The sequence below is a fragment of the Corvus brachyrhynchos genome, unplaced genomic scaffold (assembly GCF_000691975.1).
Source record: "Corvus brachyrhynchos isolate BGI_N302 unplaced genomic scaffold, ASM69197v1 scaffold1359, whole genome shotgun sequence".
Lineage (NCBI taxonomy): Eukaryota > Metazoa > Chordata > Aves > Passeriformes > Corvidae > Corvus > Corvus brachyrhynchos.
In genome coordinates, this window is record NW_008240086.1 from 8,155 (window position 1) to 15,315 (window position 7,161).

At 41.3% G+C, this 7,161-nt stretch overlaps 1 long non-coding RNA gene across 1 annotated transcript in view; it reads left to right on the forward strand.

Moving 5' to 3' along the window:
- Positions 1-6,345, forward strand: part of LOC108449204 — an 11,951-nt gene extending 5,606 nt beyond the window's left edge. Inside the window, exons 2-3 of the long non-coding RNA XR_001865332.1 lie at positions 1,461-1,468; positions 6,334-6,345. This is a non-coding gene — a long non-coding RNA (uncharacterized LOC108449204). The remainder of the gene's footprint in view (positions 1-1,460; positions 1,469-6,333) is intronic.
- The last annotated feature ends 816 nt before the right edge of the window (positions 6,346-7,161 follow it).

Consider the following 7,161-nt stretch of genomic DNA (forward strand, 5'->3'; position numbering starts at 1 on the left):
AGGTTTTGGGCTGATGGCTGCACCAGCCCCAGACAATAGCATTATTTTTAGTGGCATCAGTCCTGATTAACAATGTCTGTTTTCAAGATTCTGATTTTCCATTGTTGATCCAGACTCCTGCAGTGCACTTCACAGGGGCAAGGTTAGACCCTGAAGTAGGTGAAGGCTGAAAAGAAATCCTTTTCTCTTTGTTGACATCTTTCTTTTTTTCCCTGGCAAATGGTTGTTTCTTTCCCATGTGATTTATATGGTTTGTTATTAGGGTGGCTGTATTTTAGTACATTACATTGTAAATTACACCCAACTATTACATGACAGATTTGGTCATTGTGCCATAAATTGTAGTGGATTTTTAAAAGAACATGGTTGACAGCTCCAGCATCTAATTTATTTCTAGGACCAGGTTACTGTAACAGTCATCAAAACATTGTCTTGCACAGAGAGTTAGTTCATTAGAACATTTCTCAGAATATTCCAGCAAATCCTTGCCTTTCAAAGGCTGCTGTTCCTTACCTATGGCTCTTCAAACCATGCTTACAGAGAGGGCAGGTTGAAGCTAAGGGAAATACACATATTCTGTAATGAAAACTTTGCATTAAAAGTGTGGCGGGAAGATCACAATGTCCAGCTGTTCCCATTTCTTGTAGGAAAAGAGGAGGAACTGTGACACACATAATCTAAGTGGCTGAGAGAAAAATGACAGAAAACCAAGCTTTTGCTCCTGTAAAAAAATAGACTTGATTACTGCAGGCTTCTAAAAAGAATCCAGGGCATGAGCAAAGGCTGAAAGTTGTTGAACCTTTTTGGAAGCCCTCTACAAATTCCATGAGAGTTACCAGATTTTCTCACACATGAAGTGTAAAAGGAAAATACTGAAATTTTTAAACAAGACAACCATTTAGAAGGGAAGCACTGTGGGGTTGAGCAGTGGGCAATCAGACTCCTCAGTCATGGGCAAGGAGCTGTTAATCTTTCTCTACAATTGCAGCTTCTATAGCTAAAGGGGACCAAAAGCCCCTCATCCTCACGGAAATCCACAAGTTCCTACACCCTCTATAGCCCTCCAAGGAGCTTTTGCCCTGTGACAACAGTGCACCTGGATTTTTGACAGCCATGGAGCATAGCATAGCAATTCTGTCCCAAACCAGAATATTTTGGGATATTATTTACCAATCTGTACTGCAGCTTGTCTTGGTATCACAGGACAAAAGTGAACTTTGAATTCGTGCATTTAAACTTTTTTTTTTTTTTTTAAATTGTGATAAATGTAATGTATAAATTAGGAAAAAGAACAAGGTCCTGTTATGGTTACAAGCAGGTTATTTCCTGGTGGGTTCCTATCCCAGAAAGTTTCTCACTTGCTTTTTCCTCATTCAATGGTCTCTGATATAATAATTACCTGAACCCTGGGCCATGTTCACCAGTGCACCTGAGGCCACTGCAATTACATTGAAATAAAGCTGGAATGGTGTTGATCAGTCAGATGCAAATTTGATGACTGTTCTAATTACTGTATTTGGGAACCCTTAATGAAAGAAGAGTACGGGTGTGTATGTGTGAGAGAAGGAAAGATGGTTCCTTTGGGATGCTACACAAGGGAAAGTGCCAGGTATATTAAATATTTATAGAACAATTAGTATTCAGCTCATCCCACAAGTTCAGATCTGAGTCCAGATGCAAACTTTCCCTAATGGGTGTACTTAACCTTTCAAGACTTATCCTGCTTGTAACATAACTGGCCTCGTCCAGCCACAGAACCACGTGCACAGCCCTGCCTGTGTCTGCCTGTTGCTTGTGTTGTGTGAAGCTGGAGCTGATCAAGAGAAGTCCATGAAAAGATTCCAGGCTGATGGTGGAGTGGGAACTAATGAAATTCATTGTCTGTGTCAAATACCGTTATTAATGGAATATGAAATAATATTAAATAACCCCAAAATATTTCCATAAACACTTGAATTTATGAAAAACCTTCAAATGAGGAATCTTCCAATATTTGCCACTACAAATCAGTTTGTAAGTTCCTTGATAATAAAAATCCCACTCAGGTTGGCAAAATTGTTCAAATTCTTAAACTAACGTTTGTTATAAATGTTTTCATGAACTCATAGACAATAAATGTTCAGTAATGTTTCCAAAAGGCTGAATTCACAGCACTGCATTGAACAGCCACATCTGAAATGAATCCTCATAGCAGGAAATCTGAAAAATTAGGTGTCCAGTTTAAAAGAAGCATAAAAATGAGAAGGTATCTGCTATTAAACTCCCTTGTAGTTTAATCCACGTGGATTCTGAAGGAAATTTGACTGAGCTGGGATTTGATGCTCTGTTTTCAGAGCATTAAAGTGAGGTAAGACAAAATCCTGCCCTTTCAGTGCTACAACAGACTGTCTTGCCATTCACAAGGAGAAAAACTTCCAAGAACATGAACTGGTTTGCAGGAAAATGGAGCACTGAGATGAAACCAGGGCTCCTCCCAGCACAGCACAGGTCACCCACAGCACTGAGCAGATGCCCAGCGCTGTCTGAGTTGCTGGAACAGATCCTCTAATGTTGATATCTGACTTAATCAGATAGGTCAGAAGCCAGGAGACAGAATGGAAAAGGACAGATCATGGAAAACACCCAAAGACATCTTTACATGTGTTTGAGCTCTTGCAGGCTTGCACAGTCAACTTCTTTATTGACTTCAAATGGTGATAGCACTTCAGAAGGTTATCAGTGAATGAAAAAGCAATCTCAGACTGTGAAGGAAACTTCCATTTTTATCTGAACCTTTCACTGGTCACATATTTATTTACCATGAATAATTTACCAAAGTTAACAGCTCATCACAAATCTTTGGTGTTTCCAAAGCCACAGCCCTCAGCTGTGGCCCACAATGAAAAATGGGAATCTGCAGCTGCAAGGGTAAAATTGCGAAGTTTGGTTTAAACTAAGAAAGGCATCTCTCTCACAGTACCTGTGACAGCATCAGTGTACAGAGTAAAGCCCCACAGCCATTGCTGACTCAGTAACACTTACAGAAATAGAACAGCAAAACCTGTCCTGATCCATAATTTTTAAGGAAGGGAATGTGCATCCTTGGAGTCATTACACTTTCCACTGTTTAATATGCCACATATAAAACTCAGTCCACTTCAAAAGCAGAATAATTAGCTGTTTCCTTTGCATAGTGTTGACAAATAATTTGATTCATATATTTATTTGGAATTACCAAATGAGAAGTAGTTTAAGCAGCCTCCCAAATCTCTCCTCTTCCTTTTCTTTTCTTCTCATGCTTCTCACTAAGTTTAGTAATCTCAACGTCTGTACAAAATGCTTCTATCTACAAGCTTCACTTTACAAACAATACAATCACCTGAAGAGCAGGTGATACCAAAACATCTAAGACCAAAAGAATAATGGCTATTTTCCAAAGCCTGCCAGTAAACAAAACTTAAAAAAACCAAGTTGTGGAGGTATATGTGTTTAATACCTCAGGAAAAAAAAAGGGGGGAGGGGGGTGGAATAGAATGTTTTCTGCAGCTGAAGTTCAGGCAGAAGTTAAAAAGACAGTTCACCTCAGTTCACTATAAATAGAGGCATCTAAGCAAAAACCTATCAGTGCAAAGCAAATTTGGACACCAAAATGTACAAAATGTACCAAGGAAAGGACTGATTTAGCAGTAGACGTGAAAAGAGGAAAAGCTGGAGACACTGGTTCACTTGGTGGCACTGATTTGGAACAGACAGGGAGCCATTTTTTCTCCAGTGGCTGCTGAAGTGACACAGATTTCCTTATAACTTCATAGGACCAAGAACCAATAATGCAGCTCTGGGTTTGTTCCTTCATAGCCACAGTCCCTGAGTTTGGGAAGTGTTGCTAAGTGGCCTGGCAATCCTGAGGATGGACAGCCAGCAGAGAAGGGAGGCTCCCACAAGCTTGGCAAGACCAGAATTACCAGATACAGAATTGGCTTTGAAAAGAGAAGGGTAGATCAGTTTTCCCCTGTTCCCCTGCAGAATATTTCTGTACAAGGACTTATTAAACCAAGCCAAAATATTATTTTTTGGAATATGGGAGGCCTCCATCCAACCTCTTGTGTCCCAGGTGATCCCCCTTTTGGGTAAAGGGAAGTGTTATACTGAGCTATGTGACAGAAGCAGCAGCCCTGCTGCGTATGCATAATTCGAACCCCATAGTCTTTCCTCTAAAACAGGGATGGATTTTCCTATCATGAAATATTGTGCTGAAGTACATAAGAACTTCAAATTACTGTGCAATGGATGCAGTATGAGAATTTTAGGCACTGAGTTACCTAATTTCCAATTTATATTTTTTTCTTCCCTTAGAACATAGGGAGAGGTTTGCTGTTCTCTCAGGAAGGACAAAAGCATGGCTAAACATTGGAAGATGGTGAGAGTACTTTTTTTTCAGATAAGTAGAACTCAGCTTGGACCCTGATGTGCCCTTTGTTACTGTTTCATGTCTGGACATACGTGTTAGTCCCAAAGAACCTCTGGGCATTAAACTACCATTTTTGGTCTTTATGTGGACTTGTGTACAGACACTGGAACGTCTTTCCAGGACCCCTGTGAGCTGTGAACATGCCTTTGAGGAGAGTCCTACCAGCCAGAAATACAGAAAAATATGGTGGAGAGACCTTATTCTGCCTTACAAGGAATCCTGGTGGCAAGCCATAGCATCTGAAATCATCTGAAAAGCATTTTGAAAAAGTCATGTCTCTGGCCCATCTGCTTTGCCCATCATGATAAGCAATTTTTCCATGATCTTACTCATATCCTCATATTCCTGCTCTGTGCAGAGTGATCAGTTCCTCTTTCAAATTTCAGCATGAAGTGCAAGGCTGTAAGCAGCAATATTGGGTACTCTGGCTCATTACCTGGGAGGGCTATTTTTATGGTTGTTCATGGAACTATATCTTAAAACTCTCAGTTCACATTCATAAATCACTTTCACAGCTTTCTGCTGAGCTGTCTCAGCGCAATGGTTCTTCCCTCTGAGGTTACAACCTCTCCGAGGCTCTTGGGACTGTAACTACCCTCCCTCACTGCAGCTTATGAAACCAAACTATTGGCTGAGGACATCCTTCCTTTTCCTCACCTCAGTAAGCGCTGCAAGTCAGCGCTGTTTAAAATTTAATCAGGTTTGTCCCAACAGGATATAGTTCATGGATTTTAACCCATTTTCTACACAAACCACTAAATTTAGCCACACTAACTGCCTCTGGACAGAACCTTTATCTCAAGAACCTCTTAATGAGCTCTCATTAGCACAAATTGGCCCTGAATATCTCACCACTTCCTATCTCCTGCTTTCTCTGCAATCCATTAGTATCTGTTAGCAGCCTCATTTGAACAATTAAACTTTATAGTTTCTAGAAACACACAATAAACACCAGGTTCTACTCTTAACGTCTGTGTCTTTGAGAGACCTGGGAAGGGATTCACATGGTCCAGCTTAACAGAGCCCAAATTCTACCTGTACTTCATTGTCCTCAGAGAAAGATTTAGGTTGTTTATGTGACTGGTAACTGCCAGTCTCCAAATCGCTCTCTATTTGAGGTCCCCTAGAAAGGCACTAAACCTCAATGTCTGATGTTAAACAATAAGAATCTACATCCTTTCCTCACAGCCCAGGGTCACGTTTCCCCGGCTGATCTCCGCACACAACTTTGCCTTCTCCGCAGAGTTTATTTGCACAGCTTTTTGTTGTCCTTGTTTATGTCCACCTTGGATGGCTCAAACTGCCTTAAGCAGCTGGATTTTCTCAGCCATGACCCTGGTAACAGGTTCTTATTTAACTGTGTTTTAACCACCAGCAGGCAAACCCAAACTCTAAGCCATTACAATGGTTCCTGAATGTGGACTTGTGGATTAAAGGCTTGAGTGGCCCTGGAAGGTGCTGATCCCTTGATATGCAGAGGATATGGACTCCATCCCTACTGAAATCAACTCCAACGGTAATTGTGTGCTGTGATGTGAACTGTTTTTTCTGCGCTTGTCTGGTGACTGTATTTAAAGTCCCCTGAGAACAAACAGATCAGAGATTTTACAGCTGCACAGAGCTTGTGCCTGAAAGTTAATGGCTACGTTGGCAAGGATAAGGAACCTGGTCTTTCTTACTCTTTCCTAAAGATGTACAACCTTTTCTTTTGACATTTTGATAGATCAGCAGATTCCCACTCCATGTTATATTCCAGAAGTGCAGCTGAGAGATTATTAATGTCTGTGAAAGTGAAAATACTGCACATTTACTCCTTATAAAAGTATTTACTGCGTTACATCTTGTAGGATAACATCCAGAACACGGAAACTTTGGCTCCATTCAAGTCCATTGCAAAACTCCCAGGGATAAAAATGTCTCATTCATAAAGTTGTAAGCACACCCTACTATTTTTTGTAACTTTAATTAATGAAATGCTCTCAGGAAGAGCCAGAGAGAGCAAAATCTCAACTTCAGCCTTCATCTGACCAGAAGTCTTCATTTTGCTGATACAGGTGTGAAGGTTTTTCTAATACCAAATAGCAGAATCAGCCTGTTCCTTTCTGAGTGTAGGTTGCCGTATTTTTCCTCACCACCTTGAAAATCGTGATGGAAGCAGATCTTTATTTACTTGTTTTGTGGTTGTTTGGGCGGTTTTGCCCATATGTTAGGTTTTAGACATAATATTCCATTCCTTGCTCCCTTTCGTGCATCCTCCAAAGTAGATTTCACCTTGCAGATGTCATGTTCAGTAAGGACTGAATCATTTGCTAAAAAATTGACCATAATGCTTTAAGTTCGTTACTTTCTGCTGCTCTTCAATGCTTTCGCTAAGTTTAGCAAGAGGCTGGGGTTAGGAGATGGCAAATTCAGTCCAGATGAGAGGAAATGTCTTTGCGGGCTTTACCCCCCTTGCTGAAGCAGCTCAGACACTTGGAAATGCGAGTTTAAGAACGCAGCGCAGTTCTCCCGGGGGTTACGCAAACTCGGCTTAAGTCCTTTAACTGGAAGCGCTGAAAAAGTTCCGAAAAGGCCGGACCAGTCCCAGTTTTTGTGAAAATACTGCCGCGGCGCTCCCAGGGCCGGGCAGGGGCAGCGCGGGGACTCCACGCTGGAAACATTGGCGGGCGTCGTCGGGCTTGGTGTTCTTCCCTTCCCTTCCCGTGAAGCCAGCC